The sequence below is a fragment of the Macrobrachium nipponense genome, chromosome 8 (genome assembly GCF_015104395.2).
Source record: "Macrobrachium nipponense isolate FS-2020 chromosome 8, ASM1510439v2, whole genome shotgun sequence".
NCBI lineage: Eukaryota > Metazoa > Arthropoda > Malacostraca > Decapoda > Palaemonidae > Macrobrachium > Macrobrachium nipponense.
Genome location: NC_087203.1, coordinates 46,320,444 through 46,341,926, shown reverse-complemented (window position 1 = coordinate 46,341,926; position 21,483 = coordinate 46,320,444). Strand labels below are relative to the sequence as shown.

Below are 21,483 nucleotides of genomic sequence, written 5' to 3'. Positions count from 1 at the left end.
GCCAGATACTTTCCAATGGATTTTGTCTAAATTCCAGATATTTTGCCGTGGCTTATGTCTACAGATACTTTCCAATGGATTTTGTCTAAATTCCAGATATTTTGCCGTGGCTTATGTCTAAATGGCAGATACTTTCCAATGGATATTGTCTAAATACCAGATATTTTATCGGGGGCTTATGTCTAAATGCCAGATACTTTCCAATGGATTCTGTATAAATACCAGATATTTTATCGTTGGCTTTTGTCTAAATGTCAGATACTTTCCAATGGATTTTGTCTAAATACCAGATATTGTATCGTGGCTTTTGTCTACATACCAGAAATTTTATCGTGGGCTTTTGTCTAAATGCCAGATACTTTCCAATACATTTTGTCTAAATACCAGATACTTTATCGTGGCTTTTTTCTAAATACCAGATACTTGCGCATACATTTTGTCTAAATACCAATTTACGAGTAAATTTAGTCTAAATGCCAGACATTCTCGATGGATTTTGTGTAAAAGGCTAGACAAGATTTTACGTTAAGTCCTGATATTTATAAATGGAATTAGCATAATTCCAGCGTGGATTTCGTGTAAAAAGCCACAGCGGAATATTCTCATGTTATTATGCAATAAGTGGCTGAATGCACACACAATATGTCAGATAAGAATACTAAGTAATATTAGGTAAAACCGAGCTTTTTCTTGCTATTCTTATTTATGCTATTCATAATGGTACAATAACTTTCACTGAATAAGCCACAAACCAAGAAGTATTCCAGCAAGCTTCTACAAAGCAATGGTCCATATACATATACATGGATGGAAAGATAAACGGAATGAATACTAGACAACGAATGAATGTTTGTTTGTATGGTGTTTTTACGTTGCATGGAACCAGTTGTTATTCAGCAATGGGACCAACGGCTTCACGTGACTTCCGAACCACGTCGAGAGTGAACTTCTTTCACCAGAAATACACATCTCTAACCCCCTCAATGGAATGCCCGAGAATCGAATTCGCGGCCACCGAGGTGGCAGGTCAAGACCTTAATATGGCTAAACAGGAATGAATATATCAAGGTGAAAAAACACTGAATTAATTCACTTTCCCTTGAGTGTACCCTCAAACAAAGGCAGTGAAGAAGGCTACCCGAAAACACCCAGGTTAAATGGCACTAATTTACATGGCACCAACTGGCAAAGAACAAGTAGATCTGGTGACAAACAATCAAGCAACAAAAATATTCGAAAACAGGAGAGAGATCCTGAGCCCTCATACCTACTACCCAACAATTTCTGCTCTCTATGACTGAAGAATTCATCCGGACTGTAGAGCACTCAAAAAGAGCGTCTATATCTATTTCAAGGTCTATTTTCATCATCTTCCCCACTACCCAACTGCACAAAAGTCTGTTCACAGTTCTCTATACTTTAGTGAGATGTTTTGTGAAACAAAAAGGATTACAAACAAACGCAGGTGAACACACAACCTCCAGTTCAAATATTCAAGTCGAAGAGTGATTTAACCCTAATATCAACAAATTGTTCCTATGAGGCATCCGTTTCTGATACCACGTACACCACTGAGTATTGTACTCGGTTCGGCATCTCCGATTCAATATCTCAGGGGCTGACTTCGAAACTGAATGCGAATCCCAAGAAAACATTACATACCCACGTCTTGAAACCGAAGACCGAGTTCTGTACTCCCTCTTTGGCAAATTTATGACACAGGTTCAATGAAATGTTAATTTTACTGAATTAAAGCCATCACTAAAAAAGCTCAGAAGGTAACTTGGTTGTCACAAAAGGATCGAATGTTATCAGTTCAACTTTCAAATTGCCGACCATCACACTGAAGCCTTTGGCACATAAGTCAAGGCATGGTCTAAGGAGACCGGTAGCTAACACGGGCTGTCCCATTACTCTTATGTGAAGCTGACTCTGTCACACCATCTTGCAGGTTAAGAGGGGTAAGGAAAAATTAAAATAATTGAGAATACAGGCCATGTTACTTTGTGCCTTGGGTTTCATAATCCAAGCAAGCAATCAAATGCCTGCAGAACTAGATAGCAGGCGTTGATGGATTGTTTGTTTTCGTTTGTTGGTTTGTATGGTGTTTTTACGTTGCAAGGAACGAGTGGTTATTCAGCAACGGGACCAACGGCTTTACGTGACTTCCGAACCACGTCGAGAGTGAACTTCTATCACCAGAAATACACATCTCTGACCCCTCAATGGAATGCCCGAGAATCGAAATCGCGGCCACCGAGGTGGCAGACAAAGACCATACCAACCACGCCATTGAGGCGTTGATGGAGAGCAGCATTTAATCAGGAATACGTGGAGTCAAAATCATGCTCAAGATTGCAGTTCACATTTAAGACACCTCACAACTTGTGTATGAACTCTAAAGCAACAAAATTTATAATACTGACCATAAGAAACTGATTGATCGAATACAGCTGGCAAAAGTGTCATTGAGAAGGCTAATTCAGTCGAAAACCTATTTACTGATGAGAGAGAAGATACTGTGGGGAAGTCGCCCAACTGAAAGTCAACTGAAGAAGTAAATCAAGTAATGACCCCTTCTAGCGTAAAGCAAAGTTTAAACTCTGGTCGAGGCCATTTAATACTGTGAATATAAAATCCCCCAAACTAGAATCTTCCATAAGTTGGGCAGACTCTCCCAGGGTATCAATTGGATAAGAGCACTCTCAGCGGTGTTACGCAAGGGATGATTCTGTCCCATAAAGGCCAATAACAGCCTATGTTACTAGGAACTCAAATTAAATTTTGGTCTGGGCCATTTTTTATCCAGGGTATAAAATGGCTTTTGATATTACCTACCAGGATTTGCATTGGCCTGCTACACCAGGAGGACTCTGTTCTGTTTGTTTGTTTGGACTCTGTTCTAGGGATACACAACAGCTGAGGCTACAATGAAATGCAGAACCTCTGTACGTAGATTTCAAGTTATTTTCTACCCCAGGTATATGAAGGTCAAGTGTAAACTTCATCCGGGTATAAAATCTGGGTACATAATAACCTAGGCCAGATTCTAGGCAGCTATCAAAGCCAGAAATATTCCCTTATACAGTAATTGAGGTACAAAAAGGCTTATGCCTGGATCTTCCCAGGTACAAACTGGCCAATATGTATAACCTGGCTTGTGACACCAGATAAAAGAGGAGTTAAGTAAACAGTCACTGAAACTTGAAACACACTTCATAGAAACAGGTTCACAATAGAGCCTGTGAATCATCTGGGGATGTTTTGGCAATTAAAGAAACTTCACCCAGAAGCCATTCAAAATGTAACGGCAGATTGTGGATGTCATTCTTTTTCTTCACGTGTGCATGTACAGAAGTACAGCAACATTTGACCTTATAGAGTGCACTGCAGTGAAACTAAGGCTCTTTGTAGGGTTCCATAGCTGCACTGCTTCCAGCCTTATATTTTTTCAGTGATCTCACTGAGTTTTCTTCCAACCTAGCTGTTCCCTTGCTGCAATTTTACCTCTCACTTGAAAACAAAACCGTTAAGCGAGTCAGTCTAGAAATGGGACTCAACGGGCTCGTTAAATGACTAAACCTTCATCAAGCAGAGTTTGATCTAGTTCAGTATAGTAACTAGATGCTATTTGGCCCCAACCCCCCTCTGTCTCAGTGAAAGTACTCAAAGTATTTCCGTGTGGAATTTTCTTTGAGTTTTGTACAATATTAGTAGTTTTCTTATTAAAAAATGATGATAACGCCGCATAGCACCCAGCATTAAGGTTCAGAATTCTATTTCCATTTGCAAGACCCAGGAAAGTTCCTTTATTGATGGTATACAAGGACACGTCCTAAAGTTACAGACATCTGCATATACAGAGACCACCCTACTTATGAACATTCAGATACAAACAAATGGGACCGCGAATTATTAAAATTACGTTCAGCGTGCTACCCTCTGTCACCCATAAGTTCAAATTTTGTTTTGGAAGCCTATTCTCTACGTACAGTACTGTAAATAAGTATATCTTAGTTTAACCAGACCACTGAGCTGATTAACAGCTCTCCTAGGGCCGGCCCAAAGAATTAGATTTTTTCTTTATTTTACGTGGCTAGGAACCAATTGGTTACTTGGCAACGACCTATACAGCTTATCGTGGGATCCGAACCACATTATATCGAGAAATGAATTTCTAATCACCAGAAATAAATTCCTCCAATTCAGCACAGGCAGCACCAGGGAGCGAACTCGGGCTGCCAGACTGACACGTGATACGCAATCCACTCGTCCAGTGGGGAAGTTGTGCTTTAGGATGAAAAAGATAGGGTACTGTATTGCTTTGACTTTATATAATACTGTACTTAGCTAGGCATGGAAAGTACAGTAACCAAATTACAAACGATCTAACTTACAAACGTCAATCCAGAACGTAACTCGCTCTTGAGTAGGATGGTATCTGTATGTCATGCGTCTCAAGTTTCATACCAAAGAGATCATACCGCTCATCATCCATCTCTCTTTCCTTCTTATTTTCTTTTCTTATCTCTTTGTTTTAGTCTCTCTTTATTCTGGTGTCTGAACCAAACACTTGATTAGGTTTTATGATCTGAGTCTCTGTCTGTTTGAATGTGCAAACACTTGAAATTCTAACAAACTTTCAGTTACTGATTAAGGACATTTCCTTGCACTTCATTCTGAGAGCATACTATGGCATAACAGTGTCATCTTTATTCTACACACATCATACAAAGGATTCCTATTGTTCAGGTTTACATATTTTACAATAACTTTTTGCATGATTAACAATCTATTCCCATTACAAGGCATCATAGGTGATATATGTCAGTATATAAGCCACTTCCATCGTATGACAATTCCTTCCGTAGAACTACAGGAAACCATCCGCTTGGTGACCGATCCACTTATTCGCCATAGAGAATGTACTCATAGGTGCAATTAAAGCCAGTGTCTGCTATGAGCTCGTCCGCCCTGAAGGACACCAACAAGGAGTGGTGGATGCTGTGGACGACGTGATTCTCCTCGGCTAAAGCGTTCGAGCAGTAGCTCTGCGTCTCTGAGGGGTACGGTGCCTCGTAGGTGAACTGCAGGGCATCCAGGCAGTACTCGGTTCCGTTGTTGAAAGGCTCCTGCAGGGCGAACTGCTTGCAGATGACTCGGGCCGATACTTCGTACCCTTCTTCTACGGGGATCTGTCGCAGAGTGGGAAAATGGATGAGATCGATTAGCTGCCCAGGGGTATAGTGCTAGGTTCCGGTGTTTTCGGACCTTTTTCATTGACTGCTTGGGTGCAGAAAGGGAGATATTCCCCTGTTGTTGGTATTATAATTCAACTGTGTGTACTCACATAACGGAAATGGTTAAGTGGCTATCATTTTGCTGAGCAATCCTACATGGAAGAAAATGGCCTAAATGTGGAGGTAAAACAACAAAGATAACAGAATTACTAAAATTAGCAATTTAGTACACAAACGTTATGAAATTTGAAGACTGGGCTATAATCCAAAGAGCAATATATGCCTCAGTTTGTTTGTATGGTGTTTTTACGTTGCATGGAACCAGCGGTTATTCAGCAACGGGACCAACGGCTTTACGTGACTTCCGAACCACGTCGAGAGTGAACTCCTTCTATCACCAGAAATACACATCTCTCACTCCTCAATGGAATGGCCGAGAATCGAATCCGCGACCACCGAGGTGGGACGCTAATCCCATACCAACTAAGAAGAAATGCCTTCAACCCAAGACAGTGGATGACCATACCACAGAAGATGTAACACAACCTGACCTCTAACAATAACAGCGAGGAGGCTCTCATCAACGATTCCAATACCAACGGGAAGTGCTGCTGAGAACACTTATACCACAGAATGCACAGCTTCATCCTAACTCCAATTTGAAGGTATACATATATCGTAATTCAAGTCAGTACTCTGATAGCTTCCATATCATACTGAGAATACAAACGAGCAATAGGACTGAGATTATAAATGAAAAATATGGTATATGGATAGATAACATTAAATATGCATTGGTACCAAATATTTTCTTCTTCCTTGTTTCAGTCAGACCTAGGATAGATAGCCTTTGTAATGACAATAAAAAAACGGTTCTGGCATTAACCTTCCTGCCATTCTTGGCATGACTTCGGCTCCAAGCAAATCGGTGGGAGTTTCTTACCCCCCAACTCCAGCTAGACTAGTGCTGGTGCCAAGGAGGCTGGGTTCCAAATCAATGAATCCTTTGAGAGAAGCTGCAGTCAGTGAGATCTACCTTATCAATATTACAGAGGAGGACAAATTACTCGGAGACTTCCTTCAAGATAAGCATTGACTTATCCATTGAGTAGTGTTTGTGCCTGAAAACTGCCAGAAGACTCCAAAAAGCCATACAAATCATTCTTTATTCCTTTTAAAAACTGGGATATCTCTGACTTTTTCATGTGGCGGAGTTTGAAATGACCCTCGATAAGGCCTACTGATCTAGTTGTGTCTTCATAAATGTTAGTAATGAATGTTTCCAAACACCAAACCCTTTCTGAGAGCTCTGGGAGAACCTAGCTGGACCTGTCTCGTTAAAGTACTCATATCTATTTATTTATTTTTTATTTTTTAATAAGCGACATCTCTAGTTTCTTTATTTCCCTTTGCCTCCTCTTTCTCCTTCCAAATGAACACCACCTTATTCTTTGGAAGCTTGAATTGCAAGTCAGTGGCCCCTGTGGTGGGCTTGTTCCATATGAATAGGTTTCATCTTCCGAATAATAATAATAATAATAATAATAATAATAATAATAATAATAATAATAATAATAATAAAACCAGGAAACATATGACAATACACAAAGCACTACACCCAAGAGCAAATACGGACAGACTATACATAACACGAAAGGAAGGAGGGAGAGGACTACTAAGTATAGAGGACTGCGTCAACATCGAGAACAGAGCACTGGGGCAATATCTGAAAACCAGTGAAGACGAGTGGCTAAAGAGTGCATGGGAAGAAGGACTAATAAAAGTAGACGAAGACCCACAAATATACAGAGACAGGAGAATGACAGACAGAACAGAGGACTGGCACAACAAACCAATGCACGGACAATACATGAGACAGACTAAAGAACTAGCCAGCGATGACAATTGGCAATGGCTACAGAGGGGAGAGCTAAAGAAGGAAACTGAAGGAATGATAACAGCGGCACAAGATCAGGCCCTAAGAACCAGATATGTTCAAAGAACGAGACGGAAATAACATCTCTCCCATACGTAGGAAGTGCAATACGAAAAATGAAACCATAAACCACATAGCAAGCGAATGCCCGGCACTTGCACAGAACCAGTACAAAAAGAGGCATGATTCAGTGGCAAAAACCCTCCACTGGAGCCTGTGCAAGAAACATCAGCTACCTTGCAGTAATAAGTGGTACGAGCACCAACCTGACGGAGTGATAGAAAACGATCAGGCAAAGATCCTCTGGGACTATGGTATCACAACAGATAGGGTGACACGTGCAAACAGACCAGACGTGACGTTGATTGACAAAGTCAAGAAGAAAGTATCACTCATTGATGTCGCAATACCATGGGACACCAGAGTTGAAGAGAAAGAGAGGGAAAAAATGGATAAGTATCAAGATCTGAAAATAGAAATAAGAAGGATATGGGATACGCCAGTGGAAATCGTACCCATAATCATAGGAGCACTAGGCACGATCCCAAGATCCCTGAAAAGGAATCTAGAAAAACTAGACGCTGAAGTAGCTCCAGGACTCATGCAGAAGAGTGTGATCCTAGAAACGGCACACATAGTAAGAAAAGTGATGGACTCCTAAGGAGCAGGATGCAACCCGGAACCCCACACTATAAATACCACCCAGTCGAATTGGAGGACTGTGACAGAGCAAAAAAAAAATAAATAAAAAAAATAATAATAATAATGATAATATTATTATTATTATTTTGGAAGCTTGAATTTCAAGGCAATGGCCCTGTTGAGGGCTTGTTCCATATGAATAGGGTTCATCTTCTGAATAATAATAATAATATAATAATAATAATCGGGTAGTAGACCCTCTTTCAAACTCTCATTGAAAGTTATTGCTGCTTCAGCACTGTTGATTCTATAGAGTAACTTCTCTATTTTTCTTATCAAAGTCTTCTCATGGTTGCTTGCCAGTTTAAGCAACCAGTGCTGAAGCAGCAATAACTTTCAATGAGACTTCATAATGATAATCTTTACCTACATTGTACAAAAAGGAGAGAGGCTGGGGAACTCACTCACCGCAAAGTACCAGTTACAAGCTACGTTTCCCGGGTAGTGATTGGGAAAGAGTGGACTCGTGAAGGTTCCAGTTGGACCGTCGTTCTCTGTGGTGAAGGCTCCTCCACACAGCTTGAAGCTCTCGATGATCGTGAAGAAGCCTTTCGCCCTTGGACTGTCCGCTTTAGTCTGAAAGGTGGACGTGAAGATGTCGTGTAACTGAAGCTTCAAAAGTTCAAGCGAAGATGAAATGCATTATTACCCTAATGGTATTCTCCTTGGATTTTAATACATTTTTATCTATTTATTCATTTATGATTTCGTTTTAACAAGTGAGATCTCTACTTTCTGCATTTCCCTTTGCCTTCTCTCACTTCCTAGTGAGCACCATGTTCTTTGACAGCTTGAATTTCAAGGCAATGGTCCCTTTGGTGGGCTTTTTCCATATGAATGGGGATCATCCTCTGAATAATAATAATAATAATAATAATAATAATAATAATAATAATAATAATAAAATAATAATAATAATTAAATCATTGATTTTATAAATCAACAGCTCAATTATCAATCTGTAAAGTATAGCTAAAAAGTAACAATGAAAAGATGCCAATTACCTAAATGAAAGATGCTGAAATTTGTGGTGATTTCTTAATCAGTAACTGTCAATAGCTAATTACCTATGGGCTATACAATAACAAGATACAGATGTATCACTGATTATACTCTGTTTTTTTCCATCTGTCCACCCGCCTGTGGTGTTTGCGTATGGTAACACTGCGTCCCGGGCTTAGGATAGTTACGCTATGTGTAAGTTTTAGGTAAATAAAAGGATATCTGGGCGTACATTTGCAACTGAAAAGTGTTTTATAATTTACTGTATGCGAATTACACCGTTAATATTCGAAATAGGGTATTATAATTATTGAATGCAAGCTGAATGTAACTATCTAAAGCCCGGGACACAGTGTTACCATACGCAAACACCACTGGCGGGTGGTCAGATGGAAAAAAACAGAGTATAGTTACTGTCAGCCATTATTATGTATTAGCAAAGGATGAAAGGGTAATAGATGACCATGACTTCTTTTGAATATAAAAATAAAATGACACAGAGTGAGCAAGAGAGAAAATGCATACAAACAAGAAACACACTGCTAAAGTTTAAAGTACCTATATGTAGTATATGTAGTGCAAAACTAGAGTATCCTACTACTGTCCTAGACGACAAAAAGCGCTGGGACCTATGAGGTCATTCAGCACTGGAAGGAAAATTGAGAGTAAAATAGTTCGAAAGGTGTAACAGGAGGAAAACCTCAAAGCAGTTTCAGTATGAAATAATTGTTATGAGGGGTGGAAAAGATGGAAGAAAGAGAACATGAACGAAGGTACAGTAAAAGGAATGAAAGGGGTTGCAGCTAGGGGCCTAAGGAAGGGAGGCTGCAAAGAACCTCAAGTCATGTCTACAGTACACCGCGTGAGATACACTGACGGCACTGACCACCTACGGGGGATTTCCCCTTGGTTCTATACTCAGACTTACCACAAAATGAAACTCGAAGTTATCTTCGATAGTCGTCCAATCAATGACGCTGTTGGTTCCACAGAAACTGTAATGGAAAATGAGACAAATGAAATGACACAAGTTGGAGATTAGTTATCTCAAGTGATACTTGATTTTAAGGTACACACGCCTTATATGGAAGTGTATATATAAAAAATATATACAGTGAAACCTTGTATTCGCGGACTCAGGTATTCGTGGATTTTTCTCTGGAACATATACCCCATTATTTGCGGAAAATTCGCCTATTTGCGGTATTTTTATATAAGAAATATTAGCTTTTATCTTTTTTATCAATTTCATCATAAAATGCATTTTTTGTGATAAAACTTAAAATAACCAGGGATAAACATTTTTTGTGAGGTCTTCTTGAGTTTTAATTAATGAAATTGGCAGTTTTAAGTGTTTTTATAGAGGTTTCAACTATTTGAAGACTCAAGCTATTCACTGGGAGGGGAGAGTCTGGTACAAATCCCCCCACGAATACGAGGGGAACATTGTAATTGTGTAATATATATATATATATATATATATATATATATATATATATATATATATATATATACATATATATATCTTATAATTAACAACCCTCTCCAAAGATCTAGAATATTTACTAATGGATTCAATTGTAAAAAAAAAAAAAAAAAAAAAAATACCAACGTCAATCACTGAGTCAACTTTCCTTCAGAGTCAGGAGATCTCATTACTTGTAATTGGTTTCTGCTTGCAAGCTTGTTAATTTCATAAATAATTACTCCCATGAAGGGTCTATGACCTGAGAGTCTGAATCAGTTTATCATTATACACAGCGAGCGATGCTTATTTATTTTTTGCGTATTTTATTTATTATATGCAGTATATATATATATATATATATATATATATATATATATATATATATATATGATATATATATATATTATACTATATATATATATATGATATTATCATAATCTATATATATATAATATATATATATATATATATAATATATATATATAGTATATATATATATCTATATATATATATATATATATATATATATATATAGTATATATATATATATATATACTTATATATAATATATATATATATATATATATATGATATATATATATATATATATATATATATATATATATATACTATATATATAATATAATATAAATATTTAGTATATATATATATATATATATTTTATATATATTATATATGGTGTATATATATGTGTGTGTATGTATATATATATATATATATATATATATATATGTGTATATATATAGTATATATATGTATATATATATATATATATATATATATATATATATATATATATATGTGTGTGTGTGTGTGTGTGTGTGTGTGTGTGTGTGTGTGTGTGTGTTTGATTTTAAATCACGAAGAAATAAAAAACGTTATGATTAAAGAACAGGTAGAAAGACTGTACTTACTAAGCTTCATGGCCGTTCGAGTCATTGAGAAAGACGTAATCGGTGTCGGTACAGGTTGCGTACGAGTCCGTGTGACCCTCGAATGATCCTCTGACCCTGAAGCCGAACTTGCAGAAATCGTCGTTCTGTGGAAGCAGAGACGGAGTTGAAATGCAGAAACTTAAGCTAAAAGCCAAGAGCTGGATGACCTAGTAGAAGTCACCCGGCGCTGAAAGGGGGACAATGAGAGTGCATAACTTTGAAAGGTGAAACAGGAGGCGAACCTCAAACCAGTTGCACTATGAAACCATTGTTAGGAGAGGGTTAAGGAGATTAAGATGGTGGAAAGGGAATATGAACGGACATACAGTAAAAGACATGCATAGACAGAAGGCACAGACTCGTGAGAATGTTGTCCAAACTTCGTCTGACTAGATTGTAAACATGAAGTATTGCACGGGTACAAGTTAAAAATGTAATTAAATAAATGCTGAGTTCCCTCGTGGTAAGTCCTACTCTATGGAAGGGTCAGTCGTGAGTATGTTTTGCTGTACAACATATTTTTTCCACTTCTTGCAATTATGAAGACGTTATTAAGCTCTATCAACAGAGAAGTGGACATATCAATATGTAATTAACGTAGCTGAATGCATAAATGAAGGCACTCGAAACCCACAGATATGTTTATATCGATACATAAAACACGCACTAATATATATATATATATATATATATATATATATATATATATATATATATATATATATATATAATGTGTGTGTGTATGAGTGTGTATTTAAAGTGTGTTAGTAATAATAGGAAATATAAGACGCAAATAAATGCAATAAATATTCATTTTAAAATCATTCGTTAGCTTGCAGTCTATCTAAATACCCATAGAGACCGGTTATAATCTCCAGAGCCTAATGAACAACTTAACATAGAAATGAGAGAGAGAGAGAGAGAGAGAGAGAGAGAGAGAGAGAGAGAGAGAGAGAGAGAGAGAGTATTATTTTTGTCCGTGAACGATACCTTCCATATCATCACGATGACCTTTCATAGCAAGCATTTATCTCCCCCTTATCATAAAGAAAGTAAAATATATCGAACCGTGTTATCAATTTCATTCGATTACAATAAAAACCAGAATTATTACAAAAGGAAGACAAGTCCGTCAATTTATCAAGGAATAAAAACCAGAATTTTTATACCAGGGGAGACAAGTCATTTAATTTCTCAAGGAATAAAAACCAGAATTTTTATCCTAGGGAGACACGTCATTCAATTTCTCAAGGAATAAAAACCAGAATTTTTATCCTAGGGAGACAAGTCATTCAATTTATCAAGGAATAAAAACCAGAAATTTTATACCAGGGAGACAAGGTATTCAAATATGACGATTTCTTTCCAATTCCTGGATTCGTTTCACCTCACTTACCGGATACTTCCTGGTGTTATAGTAATAGAGCATAGTGCAGTGCAGTTGGCCAGGTAAGGTTCTTTCAGGTAGACGTAGCCATAGGACCAAAATTTTCGGGAGTTCCCCGGCCACATGCGGATGTAGGCGTTCTTGCAGTAGCCGACTGCAACGAAAGGATTTCTATCAAAACCACATAATGCATACAGGATAACGATGTAAATTCTTTACGTAATTATTACATACGCCAACAGACGGTTCGTTAAGATGGTAAATTAGTCTACGTTAAACACAGGTAGTATTTTAATAATTTTATTTATTGCTTAATGTATCTGTTTTCTAATAACTGCTCCCATTAACTTCTATTACTTCTTTCGAATGAACACCTTGATATTCTTTGGAAGCTTGAATTTCAAGTCTGTGGCCCCTGTGGTGGGTTCGTTCCATATGAGTAGGGTTCGTCTTCTGAATAATAATAATAATAATAATAATAATAATAATAATAATAATAATAATAATAATAATAATAATAATAATGAACAGGAATAAGGGATACCAACAGAACAAACTATTCGGAACCAACCAGAAAAGACTATACAGCCAACTAAGAGGGGAAGAAAACCACCCAGAAATTCCTGAAGCCGAACCAAGTAAGAGACTCTGGGAAAACATATGGGGCAATCCGGTATCACACAACAAACATGCAACATGGCTCCAGGAAGTCAAGGAAGAAGAAACAGGGAGAATAAAACAAAGATTCACAGAGATCACGCCAGACACAGTCAGACACCAACTAAAGAAAATGCCAAACTGGAAAGCCCCAGGTCCCGATGAAGTCCATGGATACTGGCTCAAAAACTTCAAGGCCCTACACCTACGAACAGCAGAACAACTCCAGCATTGTATCTCAAATCACCATGCACCCAAATGGATGACCACAGGAAGAACATCCTTAGTACAAAAAGACAAGAGTAAGGGAAATATTGCCAGTAACTACAGGCCTATCACCTGCCTACCAATAATGTGGAAGTTACTAACAGGTATCATCAGTGAAAGGCTATACAGCTACCTAGAGGAGACAAACACCATCCCCCACCAACAGAAAGGCTGCAGAAGGAAGTGTAGGGGCACAAAAGACCAGCTCCTGATAGACAAAATGGTAATGAAGACCAGTAGGAGAAGGAAAACCAACCTAAGCATGGCATGGATAGACTATAAGAAAGCCTTCGACATGATACCACACACATGGCTAATAGAATGCCTGAAAATATATGGGGCAGAGGAAAACACCATCAGCTTCCTCAAAATACAATGCGCAACTGGAATACAATACTTACAAGCTCTGGAATAAGACTAGCAGAGGTTAATATCAGGAGAGGGATCTTCCAGGGCGACTCACTGTCCCCACTACTCTTCGTAGTAGCCATGATTCCCATGACAAAAGTACTACAGAAGATGGATGCCGGGTACCAACTCAAGAAAAGAGGCAACAGAATCAACCATCTGATGTTCATGGACGACATCAAGCTGTATGGTAAGAGCATCAAGGAAATAGATACCCTAATCCAGACTGTAAGGATTGTATCTGGGGACATCAGGATGGAGTTTGGAATAGAAAAATGCGCCTTAGTCAACATACAAAAAGGCAAAGTAACGAGAACTGAAGGGATAAAGCTACCAGATGGGAGCAACATCAAACACATAGATGAGACAGGATACAAATACCTGGGAATAATGGAAGGAGGAGATATAAAACACCAAGAGATGAAGGACACGATCAGGAAAGAAAATATGCAGAGACTTAAGGCGATACTCAAGTCAAAACTCAACGCTGGAAATATGATAAAAGCCATAAACACATGGGCAGTGCCAGTAATCAGATACAGCGCAGGAATAGTGGAATGGACGAAGGCAGAACTCCGCAGCATAGATCAGAAAACCAGGAAACATATGACAATACACAAAGCACTACACCCAAGAGCAAATACGGGGACAGACTATACATAACACGAAAGGAAGGAGGGAGAGGACTACTAAGTATAGAGGACTGTGTCAACATCGAAAACAGAGCACTGGGGCAATATCTGAAAACCAGTGAAGACGAGTGACTAAAGAGTGCATGGGAAGAAGGACTAATAAAAGTAGACGAAGACCCACAAATATACAGAGACAGGTGAAAGACAGACAGAACAGAGGACTGGCACAACAAACCAATGCACGGACAATACATGAGACAGACTAAAGAACTAGCCAGCGATGACAATTGGCAATGGCTACAGAGGGGAGAGCTAAAGAAGGAAACTGAAGGAATGATAACAGCGGCACAAGATGATCAGGCCCTAAGAACCAGATATGTTCAAAGAACGATAGACGGAAATAACATCTCTCCCATATGTAGGAAGTGCAATACGAAAAATGAAACCATAAACCACATAGCAAGTGAATGCCCGGCACTTGCACAGAACTAGTACAAAAAGAGGCATGATTCAGTGGCAAAAGCCCTCCACTGGAGCCTGTGCAAGAAACATCAGCTACCTTGCAGTAATAAGTGGTACGAGCACCAACCTGAAGGAGCGATAGAAAACGATCAGGCAAAGATCCTCTAGGACTATGGTATCAGAACGGATAGGGTGATACGTGCAAACAGACCAGACGTGACGTTGATTGACAAAGTCAAGAAGAAAGTATCACTCATTGAAGTCGCAATACCATGGGACACCAGAGTTGAAGAGAAAGAGAGGGAAAAAATGGATAAGTATCAAGATCTGAAAATAGAAATAAGAAGGATATGGGATATGCCAGTGGAAATCGTACCCATAATCATAGGAGCACTAGGCACGATCCCAAGATCCCTGAAAAGGAATCTAGAAAAACTAGACGCTGAAGTAGCTCCAGGACTCATGCAGAAGAGTGTGATCCTAGAAACGGCACACATAGTAAGAAAAGTGATGGACTCCTAAGGAGGCAGGATGCAACCCGGAACCCCACACTATAAATACCACCCAGTCGAATTGGAGGACTGTGATAGAGCAAAAAAAAAATAAATAAATAATAATAATAATACTTGCAAAACAATATCTTCCAGCATTTCCACAGCTCAGGTAACAATGAAATTAAATGATCTTAGATGCGACACAAAAACATCTTCACAAAATCGAAAAAAATTCATACGTACTGTAGCGCTCCTCCTCTTCCGGCTCGAAATCGACGTCGCTCAAGGAGGGTCCTTTGTTCCCCTTCTGTTCGTCGACGAACCTCCTGGCGTGGAGAGCCGCTTGCTCCTGCTCTGCCCTCCTGCGAGCTCTCCTGAGGGCATGAGCCCTGTCCGACACTTCTCGAGAGCTCAATGGTAGCGAGCCGTCACCCTTTTCTGCCAAATTCACTGCCTCTCTTTGGGCGTCGTCCGAAGCTTGTGGTATAACAGAGGCTTCGGCTAGCGCTAAGGTCACGACGAGTAGCATCGCTGCTCTCGGGAAAAGGGAAGTTGGCAACCGCCTCTTCATTTTTCTTGTTCCTGGAGATGGAAAGAATGAAAGAACCATGAAATTCAGGCCATGAAGTCAAGCACTGGAGATTCTGCAAGCACGCTCTTAACTCCCCAATACAAAAGAATAAATAATTTAGGCCAGACAATAGAACACAAAGAATATAGAACATAGGCCAGACAATACAATAGAAAAGAATACAGAATTTAGGCCAGACAATAGAACACAAAGAATATAGAATTTAGGCCAGACAAGAAAATAGAAAAGAATATAGAATTTAGGCCAGACAATAAAATAGAAAAGAATATAGAATTTAGGCCACAGGCAAAGCGCTGGGGCCTATCAGGCCATTCAGCGCTGAAACGGAAATTAACAGGAATTGCTAGAAGGTGGAATTAAGTAAGATGGATGAAAGAGACTATAAACGGAGGTGCAGTAAAAGGAATGAAATGGGTTGCAGCTGGGGGTTTCAGGAAGAGACGCTGCAAAGAGCCTTGAGCAATGCCTACGGTGCACCTCACGCTGACGGCACTAAGCCCCTCTACGGGAATCCATACGAATCAGTCTTAAATTACCTTAATAAATACTCATACAAAGACACCAGCTAAATTACTAAATTAATGTTGCCTGTAACAATATGATCTGTAAGTTACGTGTAAGATTCAGGGATAGATCTTATTGATTTGTCTTAATTCTTTCCTATGCAATCCTCTGTGAAACTCTCATACCCCATCTTCTCTCAAATTAACAGCGAATGTTTCGAATCTCCTAATTTTCTTGATTCAGTTAATTCATGCACATTACGACCGATAATTACACGCAACGACCTGTAATGAGAGGCTGGAAAAAGAGTTCCACTCTGGAAACTCATAATTATCTTTTGAGAAATTCCCTGACCACTTCTACAATCGCCTCCTGACTTCGCTGATCGCTTTTCTGCGTAAATACGACCACCATAAAATTACGTCTGAATACAACGCTAACAGAAAAAAAGTAGAAAATGAAATCTAGGCCAAAAGCCAAGTACTGGAACCTGAGTAAAAAAAGACACAAAGGCGTAACAGAATAGAACTTTCCAGTTGCAATGCGAAACAACTGTTAGAAGGTGGAAAGAAAGTTGGAAGAAAGAGAATAGTAACGAAGGTACAGTAAAAGGAATGAAAGGGGTTGCAGCTAGAGAGGCCTAAGGAAAGGACGCTGCAAAGAACCTTAAGGAGATCTACGTCATGAACTGCAAATTATTAGTAAAATATTCGCCTATTTTCAAAGGCCATGACTGTTACCCTTCGCTTTTTTAATTGGTAAAACTCGTAACGTATAAATTCACATACCTCCCTAACAGATGCTCATTAGACCCTGTTTCTCTTTTAATTGGGAAAACTGAAAGCTGGTACTAATTTGGCTCTGGCAAAAAGAGGGGGGGGGGGGGGTTAGGTTGCAGGTAGCTTTTCTTGGTCCCTTACCCAATTAATAGCTAATTACCTCACCCACTCCTTAGAAAAACCCGCGTCTTCATTAGTGGTTATATTTTTTGCATACGTTACGTCAATTCAGCATTTCGGTATGCGAGACGGAAATCGTGAGAAACCTAGTACTACTTCATTTATATTTTTTTATTCGTCATTTTGCACGTTGACTGTCCCGACTGATATACAGAAAGTATAAGTATGAATATACTTGACATTCACTTAGGCTATAACTACATTTACTTATGTTTACTTAGATTTCAGTACCAAAAACATATCCACGGTCTACTGCTATAGTACTGGTAAGTTACAGAGCCTACGGATAAAACTGCTTTGTACTTCAAGAGGAAACGATTAGAAACCAAGTAAATATACTAGAGAGCATCTCTCTCTCTCTCTCTCTCTCTCTCTCTCTCCAACATTGTATTAAGAGAAACTTGCCTCTATGACAAAAATGAAAATGGAAAAGCCACTCCTGGGCTATCTAAGTGTTTCTGTACATTCTCTCTCTCTCTCTCTCTCTCTCTCTATGATCTGTATTTTTATAAAGTGAGGACCCAAGACTTGAACAGACTACGAACTCCTAATAAAATGAGAAACATAAAAATAAGATACATTAAAAGTCTGGCTCCAAAACACCATAAATGAAGGACAAAAGCATCTTGAGCACATATAAAACTAGTCAATAAATACAAAGCCTTAATCCAACACACGAAAGACGACGAAGCTCAAACTTTGCTCAAATAATGACAAAATTTGAGAATGAATCCATCACGGGCGGGAGTCGAGTACGATATTGGGCCGATTTTATTTGTGTCGTCACAACTACTAGGGTCATCGATACGTACCAAATTGGACTGGATATGGGGATTTTACTCTGGTGTAACTTATCAATACCAGTTCTGCACAAGGATGACGCATGGGCGTTTTTAATCACACTAAAAAATGAAATGGTTGCGGCCATACCTCGAAGGTCTGATACCATATAGGCCTATAAGCTTCCAACGATAACAATACCTTGAGAGGTTCACAGATAGTCCTAGAGGTCTCGCGTGTTCCTTTACAAATTTCTAGAATATTTGTGGCCTGGATTTGACAGATTTTAAGGACATCGTAGCACCAGGGGACGAACTTAAATTTACAAAGGTATAGTCCTATAGACAAAGCCATTACTGTTACATGTTATCGTGGCCATGACATCCAATTTACTCGTCATATTTTTTTTTCTTTTTTACAAAAATTACTGATCTTTGCAAGATAATGACCCCCAAGGATTTTAACTCGGTATATGTCCACCTCTGCGGCGTGTTCAGTACAAACCCGTTGGGGATGACGGCAAAAACACGAAACAAAAGACTGCAAATATCAAAAAGACGAAGACCACAAAGAAATATTAGTCCTAGGTAACGTCTCCCGAACATTACTGGGGGTCACTATCTAACAAAGTTCCAATAACTCTCAACTGTCACGTAGCTTCACCGTTAAATCAGAACAGATCCAATAAAACCTGCGATGGAAATGAAAAAACTGCGTCTTCAGCGACGAGAATCCAGGCTGAACCAACGCCCCCCGAAAAGGAGTTAGCCCGAAGAAAGGTTCGTATACCTTCGAGAGAGCTTCCCGTGGCTTCTCGACCAATCACGCTGTCGGATGACGGCGGGTTTCTAGACCAATGGGAAGCCGGGAGAGAAAGCCACGAGGAGGAATAAGAGCGTTTGAATGAATGAATGAATAAGTTTCGTGAGAATGGAGTGTGTGCGTTTTCGAAGTGTAAGCTTCAAAGTGGCCTTACCCAGCTGATTAACTTTTTAAAAATGCAGACACGAAAGGAACACCGTCCTTTTTTTTTTAAACGTGTAATGTGAACAAGGTACAGAATTAATGTCATTTATTATCATTTAAAAACGAAACAGTAATATGTAACGTTGCAAAGCATGCACATTTCGAATGTGAGAGAGAGAGAGAGAGAGAGAGAGAGAGAGAGAGAGAGAGAGAGAGAGAGAGAGAGAGAATTCTTACATGCTTCATCCCGGTAGGATAAAAAATGACGAGAACTGCCTCGTAAAATTATTCCCGTCTTGGATTATACGCGAAGGTAGATCACAAGAATGGGGTATTTGCAGGGCCGGTTTTAAGCCTATTTGACCAATTGGATCAAATTCGGCTCCGGGCCTTAAAGGGGGCCCAGCCTCTGGCTTACCGTTTGAAGTCTTTTCTATATTCTAAGACAGCGGCCGCCAATCGGTGGTCCACGGACCACTGGTGGTCCATGAGTAAATTTTAGTGGTCCGCAGAAAAATTGGGACATTGTTTAAATTTTTATGTTTTCTTAATCCTCTTCGGGCAACCCTGATACAAACTGCACAGAAGACAGAGAGCATTACGTTGTCAATTTAGCATTTTTAATGCTAGATTTACCATTTTAAGGCGATTTAACATTAAAAATTTGGATCCGGCATTTAACAGAAAAAAACCAACATAACTATCCAACAGCTTTTATCAATTACAATAAATTAAACATTACAAATTTGAATTTATTCTAATGTAGTATACATGAAACGCATTTCAAATAAATGCATTTACGTTTTTTTTTAATTCTTATTAGTGGTCCGGCAAATTTAAAATTATACATTTAGTGGTCCATGAAGTTCGAATGGTTGGCGACCGCTGTTCTAAGAGGAATAAACCGTTACCGAAAACGTGAAATGAAGACAGAGGAAGTATTATTCCTCACATTATTATACTTGCTATATTAACAGAAAATTTTAACTTGGAAAATCACTTTTATATTGTTTGCTTTGTTTGTTTGTTTGCATGGTGTTTTTACGTTGCATGGAACCAGTGGTTATTCAGCAACGGGACCAACGGCTTTACGTGACTTCCGAACCACGTCGAGAGTGAACTACCATCACCAGAAATACACATCTCTGACCCCTCAGTGGAATGTCCGAGAATCGAACTCGCGACCACCGAGGTGGCACGCCAACACCATACCGACCACGCCACTGAGGCGCTTTTATACTAAGACATAAATAAATCGTCTTCATCTCTACAATTTTCTAATTGGACCCCAATTCCAAGCGCCAGCCCTGGGTATATGTAACAAAAAACGATACACAATCATTCAGCCAATGGATGGAAACAATTTTGCAAAATACTTTTCACTTAACAGAGGCATAACTCAAGACAAAGCTAATCCGTCAGGGTATGGAATATATGTATAACCTCATCTCTAAAGGAACACCATCCATTAGGGGGCTGCCATCTGCTCACTGAGGTAATCGAGAAGTTTAGAAGTCTTTGTGGACAGTGGTTAAACGTTAATCTCATTCTGGCATAATGGGCACGAATTCGAATCCCCGCCAAGGCCTTCAGAATTTTTAATTTGATCTATCTCATTCTGACATATTGGGCGCGAGTTCGAATCCCGCCACGGACTTCAGACTTTTTAATTTCTTTCTGCATTTGGATCTAAGGCTTTGTGTTGGTGTGTGTATACAGACTGAAGATATCGATTGGTTCAAGGGTTATTGTGGCAATTAAAAGCAGGAGTGGAGGTAAAGTAAGATGTTCAAAGTACGCACTGAAGCTAGTGGCCTGCCCAAGGAAGTGACTCTGCAGACAACCTTCAGTAAATGCCTACAGTGCACCACAGGAGGAGTATTTCAACTGTTGTTGATGAAATTAGGAAACCATTAACTGTTTCACATTATACTACTTTTATTTTTATTTTTTTTATTCCCGTCATTTTCACTTGTTGAAGGAAATGTCACTATTAACTGGAATTGAAAGGTAAAATTCAGGTCAAAGGCCAAGTGCCGGGACCCATGAGGTCATTCAGCACTAAACGGGA

The 21,483-nt window shown here is 39.0% G+C and overlaps 1 pseudogene; it reads right to left on the bottom strand.

Annotated features, from left to right (window-relative positions):
- Positions 1–4,814: 4,814 nt before the first annotated feature.
- Positions 4,815–12,816, bottom strand: LOC135223078 (cubilin-like; annotated as a pseudogene).
- Between the last annotated feature and the right edge of the window lie 8,667 nt (positions 12,817–21,483).